General features: G+C 58.3%; 1 protein-coding gene across 2 annotated transcripts in view; it reads right to left on the reverse strand.

The window, feature by feature from the left end:
• The window catches only part of FRMD5 (FERM domain containing 5), a 60966-nt gene that overhangs the window by 18706 nt on the left and 20226 nt on the right, over positions 1-22034 (reverse strand). The window lies entirely within an intron of this gene.

Genomic DNA, 22034 nt, shown 5'->3' on the forward strand with positions numbered 1-22034 from the left:
GGCCACCACATCCCCAAAACTCTCCTCCTCCTCCTCCTCCTCCTCCCGTGGGGCCGGGGCTGCAGACCCCGCCGCTGTGCCGGTGCCCCGTGGTTTGGGCCATTGCCGCCTCCATCCCGCTTCCCCGGAGCTCCCTCCCGGGTGATCCATTCCCCTCCGGCAGCCCCGGCGTGCGGGAGCCGCCGCGCATCCCCGCCGATCAAAGGCTGCTCCTGACACCGCTGCCTGCTTCCTTCCACGAGCACACCGCTTCCTGACAGATACACGGAACGCGCGCCGTATCTGATCAAACGAGCGCCTTATCTGATCAAACAGGCGCTCGGCAGCCGCACACTGCAGCGGGGGAAGCCCACGGGAGCCCGGGGCTCGGTGCCGCCGGTGCAGGGATGTGTTTGTGCTGTAAATAAAGCGGGGTTCACACCTCGCACGCCGCGCCCCGGCGGGATGAGCAGCCCCAGCCCCAGCCCCAGCCTGGCCTGTGCCAGGGGCAGTCACAGGGAGACACCGGGGCTGGAAAAGCCCCCGAGACCACCGAGCCCAACCAGCCCAGCCCTGCCGAGGGCAGCCCTAACCCGTGCCCCGAGCGCCGCTTCCGCACGGTTTAAATCCTGCAGGGCCGGGGGCTGCAGCCCTGCCCCGGGCACCGGAGCGCGCTTTGCACCCAGGGCTTCTCACAGAGCCCGTCCCGAGGCCGCTCCCTCTCCTGTCCCTGCTCCCTGGGACACAGCCCGACCCGCTCGGGGTCCCTCCTGCTCCCAGGGCCCCCTGAGCGCCCCTTTCCCCGGCCCTTGCGGCTCGGTGCAGCAGCTGCGCGCCCTGGAAGGAGAAGGAGCGGCCCCGCCGCTGGCCCGGCCCTGCACAGGGTCCGGGAGCTCAAACTCTGCATCATCCTGTGAAGAGACACAAAGAACATTCGGTCATCTTTGCCTCGGGCAGAATAAACTGTGCAAAACCTCGCTGCGCGGAGCCCCGAGTGTGAACGGGGGAGACTCGGACACTCGAGGGCTCGGATCCGTGTTCGTTCACCCGCCCGATCCCGGGCTCGGCGCTGACTCTTTGGCTATGGTGGTTTCGAAGACCGAACTTCGGTCTCGCAGACAAATTAATAAATCTTTGCTAAATTTTTGATAATTCTGGCTCAGGATTTGATCATTTGTAACAATTCCCAGCTGGACCCCAAGGAAGGAGCGCCAGCCCCAGCTGGAGCCGCTGCTGCACAGCCCCAGCACCCCGTCCCTCCTCTGAGCCGATCTCACAGGGATGGATGGGCCCGAGGCTCCTCTCCCTTCCTGCCCCAGAGCAGCACGGAGCCCGCAGAGCGCTTTCCTCTGCCATCTTCACAGGGCAGCTGCGGGGAAGGACAGAGCAGACACCCCCGGTGCCTGGAATCCGGTGAAAGTGTGAAACCGCGGATGGCATTACAGGGAAAATGCTCCCTCTTTGATCTCTCTAACTTGAATTAAACATATTCTAAATTAATCATTAGCAGAATGTCTTTCAGGAAATTATCTGAACTGCCTTTACAAATCACGACTTAAAAGAGCTCCCATTGCATAACACCGGCTTAAATAGTCCATGTTTGGATCTTTACACGTTCCTATAAAACGAGACTCCTGTCTGTCGGCAGGATTTGAGGCCAGCCTTCGGGGTGCCCAGGCTGATGGGGACACCTCGGGCAGCGCTGGCACCCCTGGGATGCCCCGTGCCAGGCTGGCACCAGGGCTTGCCCCCAGTGCCAGCACCTGCCGAGGGCTCTCCGTGTCTGCAGGGGCCTCTGAGGGGGCCAGGGGGGGACTCCTCATCATGAGCTGCATGACAGACACCAGTGACAGACAAGGGGAGAGGCTGCCCACGGCCACGGGGCGGGGACGGGTGCGGTACTGGGAGTCAGGGATGGTGCCCTGGCAGTGAGGGCCTGGCACAGGGTGCCCGGAGCAGGGTGCCAAACTTTAAGAAGATTAAAGTAACCTCGCATTCTTTGCTTTCCTAAGCTTCTCAGCCAAAATTAGGGTCATCCACAGATAGAAAAATAAACGAAAAAAAAAAAAAAGAGAGAGATTTAAAAATAGCAGCTCATCTGCAAATGGGCAGAGGGCTCAGTTCAGGCAGGAGCCTTCAGTCCCACCCCAGTGACGGAGGACGAGCCCTGTCCCAGGTCCTGGCTGCAGAGATGGGAGGCACGGCCCCTTTCCAGACCATTTCCAAACCAGGGCTGCTCCAGTCCAGCTCTCAGGCAGGTGTGGCACAGCACCAACCCCAAAGCTGTGGAAACATCTCCACCTGCCAGCCTGTCCCCCGCCCCTGCCACCTCCACAGCACCCCCGGGCCAGCCCCCAGCCCCAGCCCAGCATTCCCACCCCTGGGGCTCAAATGCCCCCCAGCTGCTCCATGGATTGAGCCCAGGATTTACAGAAGCAATAGAAGCAGCTGAAAGTGGTTCCTTCCTGCGTTATTTGGGTTGGAAATCTCCTTGTGGGCTGCCCACTCATCCCTGCTTCCTGAGCTCAGGAGGAGATTATTTTTTTAAAGGAAAGCGTCAAAAAAAGTCTATTTTACAAAATGAAGTTTAAGCTTAAGTCTCTTTGGCAGCAACATCTGAGCTGGGAGAGATCAAAGACCCTCCAGCTCCACTGCCAACATGAAGAGATTTTCACCAGCAATTTGACTGCAATATTGTGGTTTAAATGCTTCATTTTCCAAGTTCGGCACCGTGCTGTAGGAGCCCGGGATTTATCATCCCTCAGACAAAGTTAATGTTGGCTCTGCAGGCAGGGCCAAGTCCTGACTGACAGCTCTCAGCCCTCACCGTGAGCCAGAGCCTCTGCTAAGCCCTGGAATGAGGAGGAAATGGGCAAAAATAGGCCTGAGAATGTTCATTTCCAGGCAGCCCTGAAATCCAGGAGGGCAGCAGGAGCAGAGTGCTCCAAGGGACCCCTCCTGCCCCAGGAGGGGCTGGGGGCTGCCCCAGGGCAGGGGAGGGGTCCCAGGGACAGGGCAGGGCCGGGGCTGTGCCTGCACCTCCAGGTGAGGGGGGCAGGAGGGAGATCTGGGGCTGAGGGGGGTGGGCTTGGCTGGGAAGGGGCTTAGAGACCCCCCTGCCATGGCAGGGACACCTCCACTGCCCCAGGTGCTCCAGCCCCAGGGTCCAGCCTGGCCTGGGGCACTGCAGGGATGCAGGGGCAGCCCCAGCTGCTCTGGGCACCTGTGCCAGGGCCTGCCCACCCTGCCAGGGAACAACCCCTGCCCATCTCCCCTGAACGCTGCCAGTTTGAAGCCATTCCCTGTGCCCTGTTAGGATGACAAGAACAGATGCCCTGGGAGCCACAGGTGAAGGCAGAACCTCAGGGGATTGCCCACCTGCCCAGCAGAGCCCTGCCCACCCAAGGAGACTCGGGGAAGGAAAAGGGCTTTTACATAACTCCACTGTAATCCTGTTATATTTATAGCATATGCATTTCAGTATTAATTCCCTGTTATCTCTAATCCTTCCTCCTCGCTGACACAGTAATTTCTGTCTTCGAGACTTATCTGGGCAGCTGGATCCAGAAGTTTATAAAGCTCCTGAGGAGGAAAGTTCCTAATGAAGGGCCCCACGGAGCCTTAAACTCCAGATTAGTGACTCTCCTCTTAATCCTCAGCAGGTTTCCAAACCTTTGCCATGCTGGCGTGTGCAGAAGGATCCACAGGCTCTCCACCATGGAATTTCAGCCTCTGATGTCCTCATTTAGGAAGGTCTGCAGTGGGACAGCAGTTGAGCACGTTTTTACACCCGTTAATAATCAGGAACTTGCACCAGGAGCATTTCCCAGCTCCCACAGCGCCTGGGGAGGGTTTGCCTATCTCGAGCTTTCCTGACAGCTTCCATGGGCTTTGCAAAACCGACTCGGTGCTTTCCCCGGGGCTGCCCAGCCCTGCAGCTCTCCAGGCACAGCCTCAGGGCTGTGGCAGCTGCCAGCAGGGAGCAGGACCCGGCTGGAGGAGAGGAGAGGGAGAGGGAGAGGGAGAGGGAGAGGGAGAGGGAGAGGAGAGGAGGGCCGTCCCTCCTGCCCACCCTCCTGCCCAGAGGGGCCGGGTCCCCGCAGCAGGTGCTGGCCGGTGGGACGGTGCTGCACAGCTGCTCCCTGCCCTGCAGCACCGCCAGCGGCTGGGACAGAGCCTGGCAGGGTGAAAGGCTCCTCTCTGCTGAGCCCCAGCTCTCCCAGCTCCCGCCTCTCCACCCACCAGGGCAAGGCAGGACATCCCCACCTCTGCACCCTGTCCTGGACAAGCTCCTGGCTGGCACCAGCCCGGATCCCGCACGGACTCACAGAGGATGCGGGGAATATTCTGAATATTCCCCAGCCCTGAGAGCTCTCCACAAGCCAGCCCTTCCCTCCCGGTGACTGATGACACGTCACCTTCACTCTGCTGCCACGCAGCTTTTATGAATTACATTCAGGATTTATAACTCTATAATTGAGAGGCACAGAAAAATCTCTCTCCATAAAGCCAAATTGGTTTTTCCAATAACTCAAACTCCCTTTTTTCATTCATGCAGCCTGGAGTGGCTCCATGTGGCTCTTGTTGAATTTGGCACTCCCCTGCCATTAGCATGCAAAAGGCTCTGGGCACAACCGGCTCTGGTGTGAATTGTTTAGAGGCCAATAAACGTGTTCAGAGAGATCATGCCATGAATGCCTCTCCTCAGGAGCCAGCCCTACCTGCTGCGGGCAGGAGAGCTCTGCAGGCTGGGCTGCCTGGCCTTGTGGGAACCTGGAACGCTTTGCCAGTGGAGCTGGGAAGGGAATGGAGCACCAGGAGGGGCTGGGGGAGCTGGCAAGGGGCTCAGCCTGGAGGCTGCTGCCCCAAACTGTCCCCAACCTGTCCCCAAACAGCCCCAGGGTCCTGAGGCTGCTGCCCCAAACTGTCCCCAAACTGTCCCCAAACAGCCCCAGGGTCCCGAGGCTGCTGCCCCAAACTGTCCCCAAACTGTCCCCAAACAGCCCCAGGGTCCTGAGGCCACACTGGACCAACCACCCCGGGCCACATCCTGGCCGTGGGGCTGGAGGAGGTGCTGAGCAGCTCAAGGTGCCAGCAGGCTGGAATGAGCCCTTTAACTTGCTTGTGCTCCACAAGTGCCCCCAAAGCCTTGCTTCTGAATTACAGAAGCCAGTGGAATAACTCAGTGTGAGCTGTCAGGCTGAAGCCCTGGGCCAGCAGTGCCAGTCAAGCAGCCAAATCCCATGTGAGGGTGCCCTGCACCCCGTGCCTCCGCCAGAACCAGCGCCATGGATTACAGCTTGCCCCAGGTGATTTCCCAGGAAGGACGTGGATCCCTGCAGGGGATTGTGCAGGGTGCTCAGCTCATGCTTCCCATTTCAAACCAGAGCCAAAATAGGACAACAAAAGTAAGGGGGGAAATCTTGACTGCAGACACAGGGCAGACGCTCAAAACCCCAATTCAGACTGAAAACTAAGAACAGGTTCAAAAATAATTCATATTTCCGTCTCCCAGAACTGCACCTCAAGAATAAAGAGCACCGTGCACCAAGAGAGGAGCTGGAGCCGGTGAGTGAGGCGAAGCAGCTTTTATCTGTGCTGCAGGAATGACCATATGTGGAATCCTTCTGGGAGGCCGCAATCAGTCAGATTAACATGATAATGAACTCGGATGTGCCCAGCCACGGCAGGATCTTTGTCCTGGGAGAGGCGGCGCTGCTCCCTGAATATTAACAGCAGGACTGGGCTTTTTACAGCCAGAGCCAGCACCGGGCTGCAGGAGGGCCCCTGCCACAGGAGGCGATTTCCAGGAGAGCCTGGCCAGGTGTGAATGATGCTCACTGAGAGAGGCGCAGAGAGCAGAAAGTTCCCAGTAAATCTGACACACCTTGAGCAGCAGGTGAGACACAGACAGTGCTGGGCATGGATCCTGCACCACGACCAGGCTCCCTTATCAACAACCCCTGGGTAACCCTGCACCTGCACAGCCCTGCGGAGAGCAGCCTCACAGAAAACCTCACACGGCAGAAAATGCTGCTGCCTGCTCCCAGAGGGGCTCGGAGAGGGCAGAGCCAGCTCCGGGCAGTGCCCCGATGGGGGGGGAGGCTCTGGGGGAGCCGGGGATGCTCTGGGGGAGCCCGGGGATGCTCTGGGGGAACCGGGGATGCTCTGGGGGATCCCGGGATGCTGCAGGAGCCTGGGATGCTGCCCAGCATCATGGTGGGAACCTGCTGCTCCCTGCTCCCCTCTCCCGAGGGATGCTCTGCCCCCAGCTCCATGCAGAAGATGCTGACCCCGGGCTCCTGCTGCCCACCCTGCTGGCAGCACGGCCCCAGGGCTGCCGGGCCCAGTGCCACCCCCGTGCCACCCCCGTGCCAGTGCCAGTCCCTCCTGGCCATACCAATGTGCTGCTCCCACTCGCTCCATCCAGGGGCCTGGCAGTCCTGGCTCACCCCTCAGCCAGAATAAAACCCCCCAAAACCCAAGCCATAAACCCCCACTTTGCCTCCCAGATGACTCAGAGCCAGCTCTTTTCCCCCGCTTTCCAAGCAGGTTTTTCTCTCTTAATGAGGGTTTGGGCTGAACGAGAAGCTGACCTGGAGCTGCACAAGGTGCTGGGATCCTGCACACATCACAGACCCTGCAGATCCACAGCTCCTCTCATTTGCGGTTTCAGCTGCTCAGTATTTACAGCAGGCTGTGGTGTAGGGAGAAGGAAGGCAAGAGAAACTGCTTGGGCTGACCTGGGTTTGTTTCCAAAGCTGCTGTGAGGATATGGGAACAGGCACAGGGAGAGATGCATTTGTCATCTCAGCAAGGCCCTTGTTTTGCCGCGGGGTTTAACGTCTCAAAATACATATTCATTTAGATGCAAATGTCTGCTTTCACCTGGGACCCAACCAAAGCCCTGTGAAGTGAACACCGACCTTTGCCGTGCCTCCATCCCTGCCTGGCAGTCCTGTGGGGACGGCCAGGGCCGTGGTGACCTTGCTGGGAAGGAAGCAGAGCCCTGCTGGGAATTGCTGACCCACAGCCTGGGCTGGAAGGGACTGCACAGCTCCTGGCCCCCAGGGAGGGCTGGTGGCTCTGCCATGGGACAGGCTGCAGGGGCAGGGTGGGCAGCGTGGGCAGCGTGGGCAGGGTGGGCAGGGTATGGAGGGTGGGCAGCATGGGCAGGGTGTGCAGGGTTTGCAGGGTATGCAGGATGGGCAGGGTGGGCAGGGTTTGCAGGATGGGCAGGGTGGGCAGCATATGCAGGGTTTGCAGGGTGGGCAGGATGGGCAGGGTGGGCAGCGTGGGCAGCGTGGGCAGGGTGGGCAGGGTATGCAGGGTTTGCAGGATATGCAGGGTATGCAGGATATGCAGGGTATGCAGGATATGCAGGGTATGCAGGATATGCAGGGTTTTCAGGGTTTGCAGCGTATGCTGGGTGCCATCGTGCTGCCCCCGTGTCCTGCCCGAGGATGGGCAGCCCTGGCAGCGCAGGGTGCAGGGGCAGAGAGCCCAGGACAGCCCCGGCAGGGCCATCCCAGCTGCAGAGGGATGGGCTGTGCTCAGCTCAGCTTTCACAGAAAAGCCCCCAAAAGGCCCCTATGTCCTTGCAGTCACACGCTGTGTCACACATGCCCTTTCCAGAGGAACCCGGGAGAGCACAGGGCACTCTCTGGGCGCCTGATCCGGGGATGGTGATGTGGGCTGACACTCCCTGCACACACCCAGGGGCCACAGCGCTGGCATTCTGCAGCAGCAGGGCACAGAACTGCAGCCCCTTCCACCCAGAGCAGCCAATGCTGCCCCAGGGCCACCCCAGGGTGTCCCCCCCATCCCTGCCCAGCCTGGGGTGCCTGAGCCATGCTGTGAGCCCAGCTCAGCCCCCAGGGTGTCCCCCCAATCCCTGCCCAGCCTGGGGTGCCTGAGCCATGCTGTAAGCCCAGCTCAGCCAGGCTGGGAATGTTCCCCCACACGCAGGGAGCACACCAGGGGCCTGGCAGGCAAAGGCCTGGATTCAGGCAGGATCTGCAGTAACATCTGCAGGAAGGATGTGCCACCCTCCGTGGCAAGGGAAGCTGTTATTCCATCCATCTCCCAAACTGTCCAGCAGGATCCAGCTGCCCACAGAACGCCAGAAGCAGGATTACTTGCTTTGTTAGTTTTTTTCAGCAGGATTATTTGCTTTGCTGTTTTTTTCAAACAGAAACGAGTGACCTTATTCCTGTGCTCTGTCCTGAGCGCTGGCACATCCCTGCCTTGGCTGCATCACAGTCCCTGGCAGGGCTGGGCTCTGTCCCCTGTGCCAGCACCAGGGCACCCTGCTCTGCTCTGCTCTGCAGGGAGATGCTGTTCTGAGCCCCAGGGTAAGCTCCAGCCCGGCCCAGAGCATGAGCACAGTGACCCCACAGGGCTGTCCAGCCCCAGGGCTTCCCCTGCCATCCTCACTTCATGGAAAAACCCCAGAAAAGCCAGGGAAGGGAACAGGAGCCTCCCTGCACCCTCCCTGGTGCTGAATGGAGGAGCAGCCCACAAAACCAGCCTGGATTTCTATCAGCAAAGCCATTTCCACGTTACACTCTGTGAGAAATGGATCCCACCCTGCAGGCAGAGCTTCCATCGCTCTGAGCAGCCCCATTCCTTGGGAGCAGCACCCCCAATGCTCTCAGCAATCCCATTCCTCAGGAGGAGCATCCCCATCACTCTGAGCAGCGCCCCCATTGCTCTGAGCAGCACCCCAATGCTCTGAGCAGCACCCCCAATATTCTGAGCAGCACCCCAATACTCTGAGCAGCGCCCCCATTGCTCTGAGCAGCACCCCCATCACCCTGAGCAGCATCCCCATTGCTCTGAGCAGCCCCAACGCGGAGCAGGAGCCGAATCCCAAATCCCAGGTCCCAGGCGCCGCCGGGAAGCTGCCTTGATGTTAACGTGTTTACTTTGCACATCAAACCCGGCAGAATGAAGGATCGCAGCTCCGCTCCACGGCAGCGTGTCTGACAAAGCACCAGGGCTGGAGAGGAGCCCTGGAGGGGCGGCTGAGGCTCCGCGGGCGCCCAGGGAGGAACCGGGGTGAGCCCCCACAGGCATCGGACAGGTGCCAAACCCAGCCCGTGCCGCACGCGATGGGGCCGTGCCGCGCCCGCTCCGGCGGCACACGGGACAGAGCCAGCGGGTCCAGGCAGGGCAGGGTCCCTGCAGGGCAGGAGGCAGCAGCCGCTGCTCCCTGAGCCGCACGGCCCCTGCCCATCCCCATCCCTTCATAGCCAATTTAAAGCTGCCCGCCCTGCCCCACCCGGGCTCATCCCAGCGCTCAGCACTTGCCCTGCCAGGTGTGGCTCACCCCAGAGCCGCCCTTGCTTTCCACAGGGCAGCCAGGGCACAGCGCACACAGGGCTTCCAGCTCCCACCACTGGGCTCCATTGCAAACGAGACCCAAACCCTGCCCGCTCCCCAGACCCGGGGGTGACAGGGGGGGAGTGCTCCAGGGGCCCAGAGCCTTGGAGCATTTCTGCTCCTGGAAAGAATGTGGGACTGCAGATGGACAGAGGGCCACAGCCCTGCCAGTTCATCAAACACACCCCAGCCAGCTCAAATTCCTTTAGCACTGCTAAAAAGCAGCTCCTGGCAACGCTAAAAATCAGGGCCATGAAAAGGAACCGTCTGAATTCCACGTCTGTGTCAGTGTCCCAGACAGCCACCCCAGCCAGGGCACTGACACTGCTCTAAATGCTGCTTCGAGAGAATTTCATATTTAGAGATAAAAATAATCCACAGAAACATGGCCCAGGGCTCTCCCAGGGGCCCAGAAGCAGCTGAGCTTGCTCACAACCTGAGTTCCAGGACAGATCTCTGCTGACAGCAGCAGCTCCTGGCCCTGCTGCACCTCCCCAGGGCAGGGCAGCCCCCCGAGCCCCCATCTGTGTCCCCCAGAGCAGGACAAGGGCTCTGCCCACTGTCCCCAGCAGCCCCATGGGCTGGCCCTGGGCAGCAGGAGCCTCTGGGCAGCAGCTCAGAGCAAACCTGGATTACAGGCAGGGATTACTCGTGTTGATGGCCAAGTCTCTGTTCCCTGCCCAGATGGCCCCTAAGCTCCCTGAGCCTGGGTCAGCCTGGGCAGGGCTCAGGGCAGAGCCTGGATCAGCCTGGGCTGGGCTCAGGGCAGAGAGAGCCCAGAGCAGCCTGGGCAGGGCTCAGGGCAGAGGCTGTGCTGGGCATGGGCTGAGCTGATGGGGCTGAGCATCCCAAAGGGAGCACTGCACACCCCACAGCTCCACAGGGAGCTCCCCCTGCCCTGCGCCCCAGAGCAGCCTCCCTGCACCAGGGCACGCTCAGAGGAGCCAGCTCAGCTGCCTGGGAGCTGAACATTCCCTCCAGAAGCTCTGGAATGAGCTGGGAGCCCGGCAGAGGGTGACACTGCAGAGCCAGGATGGCAGCTGGATTGAAGCCCTGCCAGCAGGATTTACCTCATCAGGAGAATCCAGCGCTGGATCCCAGGCCTGAGGTGACCCATCCAAGGGTCCTGTCCACCCTGCCAGTGCCACAGGGTCCCAGCTGCTGGGGAGCATTTCCCACCCTGGAGCCCCAGTGTGAGCGCCCTGGTTTTGGTGTGCCCTGAGTGGCGGCACCTGGGCCCACGCAGGCACCTGGAGAGGGGAAAGAGCCAGCAAAGCTGGGTGCACTGGGCAAAACTGAGCACTCTGGGTGCACTGGGCAAAACTGAGCCCTCTGGGTGCACTGGGCAAAACTGAGCACGCTGGGTGCACTGGGCAAAACTGAGCACACTGGGTGCACTGGGCAAAACTGAGCACTCAGACCCCCAATACAATGAAAGGAAGGAGATGAGGGTGGCAGAGCCATGCAAACATGTACATTGGAAAAGCCCTCCACAGCACTGAGTCCAACCCTTCCCCCAGCACTGGGATGGAGTTGAATGCTCTGGCTCCTGAGTTTATTTTAAAGCAGAGGCCTGCAGAGGCAATAAAAATAATTACAGTAATGAAGTCATTGTGCCTGCACTATCACATTGGATTATCTCAGGCCTGACAGAAGATGAGTCCCCAAGGAAAAGTCTCCCTTTACTCAGCGAGTCAGGAGTGCTGCCAGCACAACCTGGCACTGCCAGGGCCAGCACAGCCCCTCAGCACCACTGCCAGGGCCAGCACAACCTGGGCACTGCCAGGGCCAGCAGAGCCCCTCAGCACTGCCAGGGCCAGCATGGCCCCTCAGCACTGCCAGGGCCAGCAGAGCCCCTCAGCACCACTGCCAGGGCCAGCATGGCCCCTCAGCACTGCCAGGGCCAGCAGAGCCCCTCAGCACTGCCAGGGCCAGCACAACCTGGCACTGCCAGGGCCAGCACAGCCCCTCACCACCACTGCCAGGGCCAGCATGGCCCCTCAGCACTGCCAGGGCCAGCAGAGCCCCTCAGCACTGCCAGCACAGCCCAGGCACTGCTGGGCTTGCTGCCACCAAGGAAGTTCCATTAGAAGCATCCCTTTCCCCCCTGTGCCCCTCCAGGGGCAGCCACCTTCTCCCAGCACAGCCCCTGCTGCAGAAATGCCCTTGTTGCAGCCCCCTGCTCCTGTGTCCCGGCTGTCCCCGAGCCCAAGGGCTGTGGCTCGTGTGCCAAGGGCTCTGTGCTGGCTGCAGGGCTCTCTGCAGCCCCGGGGTGCTGTGCTGGCCCTGGCAGTGCCAGGTTGTGCTGGCAGCTCAGGCTGTGCCAGCCCAGCCCAGCTCCTGTGCCCCACCGCAGGGACAGGGACCAGAGACAGCCCCGTCCAGCACGGCTGAGAGGAGAAATGGAGAAATCCTCGTGTCCAGGCACCCCGAGGAGCCCCCGGGGACGGGAGCTGGGCTGGGCAGCGCCTCAGCTCTGAGCCAGCAGGAGCCCAGCAAAGGGGGAGCAGCACAGGAGCCCCTCTCCTCGGGGAGAGCAGAGCACCCAGCAGCTCCCAGCGCGGCTGCATCGTGGGGCTCACAGCTGGCACAGCTGAGCCTCCCGGGGCTGCTCTCCTGGCTTCAACCCTCTCTGAGCTAAACCCTCTCTGAGCTAAACCTCTCCTGGGTTCAACCCTCTCTGAACTAAACCCTCTCCTGGGTTCAACCCTCTCTGAGCTAAACCCTCTCTGAGCTAAACCTCTCCTGGGTTCAACCCTCTCTGAACTAAACCCTCTCCTGGGTTCAACCCTCTCTGAGCTAAACCCTCTCCTGGGTTAAACCCTCTCCTGGGTTAAACCCTCTCTGAACTAAACCCTCTCTGAGCTAAACCCTCTCCTGGGTTAAACCCTCTCCTGGGTTAAACCCTCTCTGAACTAAACCCTCTCTGAGCTAAACCCTCTCTGAACTAAACCCTCCCCTGGGTTCAACCCTCTCTGAACTAAACCCTCTCCTGGGTTAAACCCTCTCCTGGGTTAAACTCTCTCTGAACTAAACCCTCTCTGAACTAAACCCTCTCTGAACTAAACCCTCTCCTGGGTTTAACCCTCTCCTGGCTGGGACCTGCACAGTCACACCTGCGCTGATTGTGGCTTCTCACCCACTGCAGCAGCCAGAGCAGGGGGAGCACCCAAGGTCAGTTTGGGGGAGGCTCTGGGGAGACCTCAGGGAGCTGGAGAGGGGCTGGGGACAGGGGATGGAGGGACAGGACACAGGGAATGGCTCCCAGTGCCAGAGGCAGGGATGGATGTTGGGATGTTGGGAATTGGGAACTGTTCCCTGTTAGGGTGGGCAGGCCTGGCACAGCTGTGGCTGCCCCTGCATCCCTGGCAGTGCCCCAGGCTGGATTTGGAGCAATCTGGGATAGAGGAAGGTGTCCCTGCCCAGGACAAGATGGGCTTTAAGGTCCCTTCCCAGCCACACCAGTCTGCAGGAAATCCGTAAAAATTCCAATTCCAGCTGAGCTCAACTCCTCCCTGGTTGTTCATTGCAAACAATCACCAGTCCCTGGGGGCACAGACCCTTCCCTGCCCAGCTGCCCCATCCCAGAGCAGGAGGAGGCAGCAGGAGCACCAGGAGCTCCTTTCCCCTCCCACAGCATCTTGTGCCACGGATTATTTCTGATTATTCATGTTAAAATAGGGCCCTCAGCCCCCTCGGCAATATTTACCTCCCTTAATTAAAGATGGCAGCAATAAACATGAAATATGGACAAAAGGAGATTTTAATAAATGCTGCCTCAGGGAGCCCAGAGCCAGCCTGGAAACTCTTCATATCTGCTGCTGCATTGTTATGGAATTCAGACAATATATGGCCACATAAAAGCAATATTAAAAATAATTATCATAAATTAGGCCCGGGTAGGCTGGAGGCCCCCGGGTGGGGGGGAGGAGCCTTCCCACAGGTTTTGGAGGAGAAGCCACGAGCCTGGCTCGTTTCTGCTCCATCTGACAGGAGAGGCCAGCACTGGCACCCCGTCCAGCACCACAAATAACAATGAACACTTCTCTGCTTCCCAAACCCGCCCTCACTCGTGCACCTCAAGGTGGCCAAACCTGAAATAATTCGCCAGTGCCTGATTAGTTTTCCCCTGCCCTGTGGAGCAAGGACCCAGCTGCCAGTCAGCACCCAAAGGCAGGATTCAAATATTTGCATTCGGGAAGACAAAACTCTTGGCAAAGCCCAGGTTTGAGCATTTAAATGGGGATTTCTTTGGGACAGGGACCTTGGGCCCCTCAGGATTATGCAGAAACTCATCTCATTTTACACCTCTGCAGGAGAGGGCTCCAAAATCTGATGGAAAACAGGATTCTGGCAATAAATAAGAAGGATGAGCGTCTTCATGGGCAAACCCATCCTCTGACCCCAATCCACTGATAGCAGAGAACGGGCACCAAAATTGGTGAAAAATGAACCCTGTCAAAGCTGTTTGAGCTTTTGATGAGTTTAAAAATTGGTTAATAAAGGCAACCGTGCCAATGTAATAGATTTAGACTCTGGCAGACACTTAACCTGGTATGGCATGACATTTTGATTAAAAATTAGAGTGATACAAGAGCAACATGACACGCACTAACAGGATTAAAGGCTGGCTGCAGCACAATTAGGATGCTGCAATGCTGGGTGGTTTAGCAGGCGTCCTTAACAGGGAAAACAGCTCCAGCTCCCAAGGTTTTAAGCAAAAAGCCACAAGAAGCCAAGGCAGTGCTGTGCAGTTGGCAGAGAGCACAGAGCAGGGAGGTGCCAGGTGACTGGTACAGAGCAACTGGTATTGTGAATTAAAAGCAAGTTAAAAATCAGCGTCCACCGCCTCCTGTGCCCTCAGGGTGGCACAAAGGCCCTGTCCCTGTGCCTGGAAACACGGCCTGGGACACCGTGGGATCACAGAATGCTTTGTGCTGGAAATGCCCTGGGATCCTCCTGTCCAGGGCTCCCCCAGCACTGCCAAGGCCACCAGCAGCCCCTGTCCCCAAGTGCCACATCCCCACAGCTTCAAACCCCCCGTGGCACAGCTGCAGTTTGTGGGGACAGCCAGGGGCCTGCTCTGCTCCTGCCCTTCACCCCTCTGGAACATTGAAAGGAAATATTGTATGGGAATATTGTATGGGAATATCGTATGGGAATATTGTCTCTGGGAATATTGTCTCTGGAATATTGTAAGGAAATACTGTATGGGAATATCGTATGGGAATATTGTCTCTGGGAACATTGTATGGGAATATTGTATGGGAACATTGTATGGAAATATTGTATGGGAATATCGTATGGGAATATTGTCTCTGGGAATATCGTATGGGAATATTGTCTCTGGAATATTGTAAGGAAATACTGTATGGGAATATCGTATGGGAATATTGTCTCTGGGAACATTGTAAGGAAATGTTGTCGTGGCTGCCCCTTCCAGGGCTCCACGCTGCACAAACAGCATTCAGCTGATTAATTCCATCCTGGCTTTCTGCAAAGAGCCACAGACCACACCAGTTCCACCCAGACTCTGCTATTTTGGAGCCACCAGATAACTCTGGCTTCTAATGTTATCTTTAGAATAAAGCCAGGCAAGAAGCCCCCCCGAATACGGGCGTGCATCACCACAGCGTGTGATAAAGCAGGCCCGCGGCTCTGGGAGCCTCCGCCAGACAAAGACACACAAAACCTCCTTCTCCTCCCTCGGTAAACGCTTCCCACACCTTTAACACTCGCTGCTGCAGTGACACTCAGTCCTGCCAGCGTCACACCAGCGTCACCCCCGGGACCAGATCTGGTGGTGTTTTGGGGACTAACTGGGATCAACACCACATTGAACACCTGGTTTCTCCCCCAGATCCCTCTACCTCCTTCCACCTCAACTGAACTCGTGGAATCACGGTTTCTAGTCCTCTGTTTTTCACTTTTTGTTGTTCTGTGCAGCAGCCACTCCAGGCTGGATGAGCTGCCTGGCCCCAGCAGCTGTCCCAGATCCCTCCAGGTGCCTTAAAACACAAGTGCAAATTTAGGTAGGAAAAAAGGCCAAGGTTTTGCCCATTTTAGCATCAGAGCCCAGCACCCCTCTCACCCCTGGCCTGTCAGCACCCCCAGCTCTGCAGCAGTGCCCTCCCCAGCCGTGTGCCTGCAGCAGCAGTGCCAGGGCAGCGCTCGTCACGCCGATGCTTTTTGACTAATTACTGCTATAAAAAGCAAAAAGCTGTCAGAGGGAATTATTCAGCTTCTGCAAGAGTGAAACAGAGACACGTCTGAGAGGAAATGGTGCCCCTTCAGACTTCAGTGGTGCCTGCAAGGATTAACTCAGCCCTTGCAGCACCTACCAATGACATTATTTACTGCCCCCATCCCAAAATGCTCCGGATGCAGGGGAAAGGAGGTGGAAGGTGCAGGACAGGCCTGGGCAGCAGCAGGAGGCCCAGAGGGAGGGTTTGGCTCCAGGGGTTCTGCTCTCAGAATCACAGAATCACAGAATCACAGAATCACAGGATGGCTTGGGCTGGGTGGGAAGGGGCATTGGAGCTCATCCTGTCCCACCCTGCCATGGCAGGGACACCTTCCACTGTCCCACCCTGCCATGGCAGGGACACCTTCCACTGTCCCAGGGCCCCCCAGCCCTGCCCAGCCTGGCCTGGGGCACTGCCAGGGACCCAGGGACAGCCCAGACCTGCCATGGCAGCCCCTGCTAAAATCAAAACTTCAAAATCAGATTCAGAGGGAGCAGCGTGGGCAGAGTAACCCAGAAATCCCTCAAAAACAGGGGAATTAACCATCCATTAATTGTCCTGAGGCAAAAAACCACAACGAGCTCATTTTTGGCTGAGCTGTTTCTGACCACAAAATCTCTTTCATGTCACGGCCTCTTCAACTTCTTCCACTGCCTTGGGTTTCCAATTTGTTCACTCCAAAGCCTGGCTTTGTGTTTGCATTTAAATTTTCACCTCCACTGATTTCCCCAGCAAAAAACCCATTGGGTGAGCAAAGAGCTGAGAAATCCCACACAGGCCCAGGGGCTGGAGCAGCGGGGCACAGCTGCATCCACAGGGCTGCTCCCAGCTCTGCAATCTCCTTCCCCGCTGCAGGAGCACCCCAGCACCCAGGGCAGCTCCTTCCCTGCCCCAGGGAAGGGTTCCAGGCTGGGCTGGACGGGGCTGGGGGCCCTGCTCTGGCAGAAGTGTCCCTGCCCATGGCAGGGTGGGACAAGATGGGCTTCAAGGTCCCTTCTGCTGTGGAGGCACCTGCAGAAACGATGCTCTCCACCCCTTTTCACTCCCCATCCATTCAATTTACCCCACCCATTGTTTTCTCTTCATGGTTTGAGAGTGAATCTCCGGTGGGCTGTGCTGAAGGAGCCGGGGCTGTGAGCTCCCCTCTGTTCTCCAGCACAGGACACATTGCCACCAGGTTGTGCTTTACCCCCAGCTCTGCCACTCAGGTAATACAGGGGATTGATTCAAGGCAGCTCTGGGGCAGCTCCCTCGGGCTCCAAAGGGCTCAGGCAGTCAGGAATTCTGCAAACGAGCATTGATGGCAATCGGCAGCAGGGTCACAGAGAGATGCTGCCAAAATTGGTGGCTGGAAAACGCCCCCCAGAAGGAGCCTCCAGCACAGCCCTGCACGGGGGGTGCAAGAGACCCCAGCCCTGGAGCAGCTCTGGACTCCCCAGCAGCTCCACAGCTGCTGCTGCTGGGCCCTGGGCTCCAGCTGAATGGCCCTGCCCTGCTGCCCGTCCTGGCATGAGCCCGGGCACGGGGCTGGCTCTGGGCAGGGGGGTTTGCCCTGCTCACCCCTCCTGGTGGTGCTGAAGGCTCAGCCTCACCCCAGTGTTGCTGTGATCTTTTGAGATTTTCTGAGCCTTCTGATGTTTACATTCTTGCAATGAACTTTCTCACACACTTTCTGTAAATAACTCATTGTTTTGCATTCTTTTATAGAAGAAGAGAAATTTGATGGGCTGTTGGTTTGTCCAGTGTCATTGGAGAGGTGGCACTGTCACCCTGCAATCCAGTGTCACTTTTGGAAACCTATAAATGTCAGAATCAGAAAATAAAAAGTCCCTTTTTACCTTAGAAAGAGCAGTGAGTCTGTGTTGTGTTGTTTGGTGTCCTACAGTGACAGCCTGGTACCTGCACGGGGCAGGATGGTGGAAATGAAGATGGGATGGGATGGGATGGGATGGGATGGGATGGGATGGGATGGGATGGGGATGGGATGGGGATGGGGATGGGATGGGATGGGATGGGATGGGATGGGATGGGGATGGGGATGGGAATGGGGATGGGATGGGATGGGATGGGATGGGATGGGGATGGAGTGGGGATGGGATGGGATGGGATGGGATGGGGATGGGGATGGGAATGGGGATGGGATGGGATGGGATGGGATGGGATGGGATGGGGATGGGGATGGGATGGGACTCAATGGGATGGGATGGGATGGGATGGGGATGGAGTGGGGATGGGATGGGACTCAATGGGATGGGATGGGATGGGATGGGGATGGAGTGGGGATGGAGTGGGAGCAGCCACCTGCCAGGAGCACCAGGAGCTCAGCCTCTCATCCCTCAGAGAGCAGAGTGAGAGGTGACACAGCCATCATCCCCAAATGCCTCCACAGAGAGAAAATATCAGCTGCTAAAGGGCTCTTCAATCAAGTGAAGAGAGACAGCGCAGACCCAGCCCCCAGGGGCTGCAGCAGCCGTGCCTGGATTAGGAACAAGATGCAGTTTTTAAAACAAGAGCGATTAAGTAGCGGCACAAACTGCCCTGGGGGCGGTGGATCCCACAGCTGGCAGTGCCATGGAGAGGAGCTCTGCCCCAGCACGGGCTCCAGCACAGCCCTGGGCGCCTCCACAGTGCTGCCAGCTCCACAGCCCCAGCAGCGAGGGCTCCGGGAGCCCCTGGCACAGCAGGGACCCAGGACACCTCCCTGTGCCCAGCCCTGGGCTCAGCGTCCTGATCTGCACCGGACTCTGGGCGAGCTCCCATTGTCACCCACTGCTCCATCCTGGCACCGTCCAGGGCCAGGCTGGACAGGATTGGGAGCACCCTGGGACAGTGCGAGGTGTCCCTGCCCCCCTGAGGCTCCCTCATGGAACTGGACGAGCTTTAGGGCCCCTTGCAGCCCAAACCATTCCAGGTTTCCATGAGCACAGGTGGTGGCGCACTGTGCAAAGAGGGAGAGGTGAAAAGGTGGGGAGGTGGCCCATGGTACCCAGCCCTCTCCACCACTGATTCCCACAGACACAGATTTCTAAACAAAGCCAACCGATGCAATTTGCGGTAAATTCTCCCTCTGGAGCCAGCTCTCCACGGGTTTGCCTTGGGGCAGGGCGCTCTGCTCCCGGGATCACCAAGTGTGGGAAAGGAGGCAGGGATAGATGGGGACACTTTGCGGAAAGGATGGGCTATGGCGGTAAAGCCGATGGTTTCACATGCAAATGCCCAGCCCAGGGCGTGAGGAGCAGCTGGGAGCATCGCTGGAGGATGCCATTGCCATGGCAACGGGGCGGGCACGCTGCCGCGGATCAGGGACGCGATTCCATTGTCCAAGCGCCGAGGATTTTTTAGCCCCGTTCCTGGGGACTGCGTGTTAATAGCGGCTGCATCCTATTTATCCCGGGCCCTCATTGTGCCCGTAATGAGCTCTCCAGGTTTTCCTGGAGAGCGTTTCCTCGGAGGCGCCGCGCCAGAGCCGCGACTCGGAGTTAAGTGGTTCGCCTCGCCGGCAATTCCCCGCCATGCCCACACGCTTTGAAACGCAGAGCAGCCTGATTAACTATTAATAACAGGGCCCTGGCAAACCACACGTTCTGCCCCGGTTTGTGCCACTTGCTCCTGAGGCCCCCCGAGCTCTCACCCTGCATGCAGGGGTGCTCCTCACTCTGCCAGGGGCGGGACACACGATGGGCACCCCCAGCCAGCCCATTGTGCCCTGCCCTGGCACTGCCTGGCGCCCTGGAGCTGCACATTGCTGTGGTTTGGCAGGGGATCAGCTGAGGTGGATGATGATGATGATGGTGAATGACAGGGCATGGCTGTGTGTGCACACAAATCTGCCCAGTGCCCCCAGGGATAACGCCACGTCCACGTGAGTAAAGCCTGGAATTGCCTTCCTACTTACAGACTCAATCTTGGAGGTTTTTTCTCACAAAAATGATCCCACGATTCTGTGAAATACCTTGATATTATTACTGTGCTGTTAAATTATTTCCTGCATAGAAGGAAACCTTGGCTTTCCCCAGCAAGGTCTGGCTCCAGGGAATCCAATCCCTTGTCCCTTCAGCATCCCTGTGCTACTACAGCTGCTGAAATCTGCCATGGGACCAGGGAGCTCCGAGGTGCCTGGGAGCCCAGAACAGCCCCATGCAGGCAAAGGCGAGGATTCAGCAGCACTTTGGAAGCTCTGAGTGTCTGAGCACAGCAGCAACACTGGGTGGTGTTTGTTACGGCCCTGGGCTGTTCCAGAGCTCACTCTGTTGGGTGAGCATGGCCAGGCCCCTCTCTTCAGTCTTTGGGCAGGAGCACAAATGTCACCGTGCAGCAGGGAGGGTGCCCAGCCCTGTTCAGAGGAGGAAGCTGCTGCTGGATGGGGTTTTTCCAGGGTCCATTTTCCCTGTGTCCATTTTCCCATGTCAGTTTTCCCATGTCAGTTTTCCCTGTGTCCATTTTCCCCCTGTCCATTTTCCCCATGTCCATTTTCCCATTCCCTTTTCCCTGTGTCCGTTTTCCCCCTGTCCATTTTCCCCGTGTCCATTTTCCCATGTCCCTTTTCCCCATGTCCCTTTCCCCATGTCCCTTTTCCCTGCAGATCTGCTGCTCCCGGCGCCTCCCCGGTGCGTGGGGAGTGGGAGGGAGTGAATTGGGGTGAGAGCATCCCCAGCTGAGCTCAGGGCTGCGCTGCTGCTGAGCTGGGGGTGCTTTCACCCTGCCTCACTCCCTCCCACCCCGTGGCTGGGCTGCAGCTGCGGTCACTCGGTGCTGTCCCTTTAAATCCCAGTGGCTGCCGCATCCCTGAGGATGAGAGGATGAGGGCTCGGCCATCCAAACCCGCAGGGAGCAGGGGCTGCCAGGCCCAGCTCTGCAGCCACTCGCCCTCTGTGCAGCCCAGCTGCTCCCAAATCCTGGGATTTACCACCCCTGCCAGGCCAGAGCTGCCCTCTCCAGCAAGAAATTCCTCCTGATGCCCAGCCTGAATCTCCCCTGGCACAGCTTCAGGCTGCGTCCTCTTGTCCTGTCAAATTTCATCGTGTTCAGAGCAGCTCCCGATCCCAGCAATCCCCACATTCCAGTGTGACTCTCCTGGCACAGGAACCAGGCAGCAGCCCTGGTTTCCATTCAGCTCTGCCCTGAGTGCCATCCCTCCTCAGCATCGCCAGCTCCCCACTCCCTGGGCAGCCCACGCCGGCCGAGGCAAACAACCCAGCCCTTCAAACACACACAGAAGTTTTCTTTTCTTCTTTAACCAACAACCACTGTCACTAAACCCCCTTTCTGCTTAATGCAGCTCTGCATCAAAACACCTCCGAGGCAATTCGTTTATACCAGGAGAACTTCTGAGGCTGGAATTTTCCCTGATGGCACTGCTGGAAGGCTACAGCAGCCCAGCAGGTCAGCCAGTTGAAAGCAGTATTTCATCTGGCAATTTATTCAAATAAATCTTTCAAAACATGAAATAAGCCATAAAGATGGAGACTGTCAAAGGCTGCAGTGGCTGAGCTCCTGAGTGGAATGGCCAAGCAGGAGCAGCAGCTGTGGGACACCAGCCCAGCTCCCTGTGCTGGGGACAGGCTGATCCAGGAGGGGCTCAGCAGGGCAACAGTGATGGCTTCACCATGGAAAAGTGTTTCTGTTAATTGCTGACATTACATGTGCAATGCTCTGGGCACCCAAGAGAAGAGTGGAAAGTCATCAGCGCCCGGTGTGGGTTTAGAGGCTTTGAGCCCCCCGGGTGCGAGCTCAGCCGGGACGGAGCAGCCCCAGGCAGCTGAGGGGAATTGCAGCCAAAGGAAGGCTTCCCTCCCCTGCCTGGGTGAAGGAGGAGCTGAACCGAGTGGCCAGGGGAAGAAGAGCCCCTTTGTGGCGGGCACACCACGGGCATTGTCCGCACTGTGCCCGGGAGAGCTGCCCCGCTGGGCAGGGGCTGCTGTGCCAAGAGCCACAGACAAGCTCACCCTGCCAACACCCTGCCAAGACCCTCAGCCCCTGCTCGCCTCACCAGCCCCACCGAGCAAGAGAAGAAGTGATGGAGACTGAGTAATCACAGATTTGGGTTGGAAGGGGCCTCAAAGCCCCTCTCATCCCAGCCCTGCCATGGCAGGGACGCCTTTCACCATCCCAGGCTGCTCCAGGCCTCATCTGGGCTGGCTTTGGGCACTTCCAGGGATGCAGGGGCAGCCACAGCTTCTCTGGCACCCTCTGCCAGGGCCTTACCCCCCTCACAAGGAACAATTCCTGCCCAATATCCCACCTAAGCCCCCCCTCTGCCAGGGAGCACACATCAAATCATTAATACTTAAGTTGGATCCACTGTGCAATTCCAAAATTCTCAGCCTCATACAATTCTGAAGGAAACGGTTTTGCTAAAACCAGTCAAGGTTGACCTTGATTGGGCTCCTGCTTCATCAAAAGTGCTGAATTTGGGAGGAAAAGAGA

The sequence above is a fragment of the Agelaius tricolor genome, unplaced genomic scaffold (assembly GCF_023055355.1).
Source record: "Agelaius tricolor isolate 1412-34295 unplaced genomic scaffold, bAgeTri1.0.p SCAF_16, whole genome shotgun sequence".
NCBI classification, from domain to species: Eukaryota; Metazoa; Chordata; class Aves; order Passeriformes; family Icteridae; genus Agelaius; species Agelaius tricolor.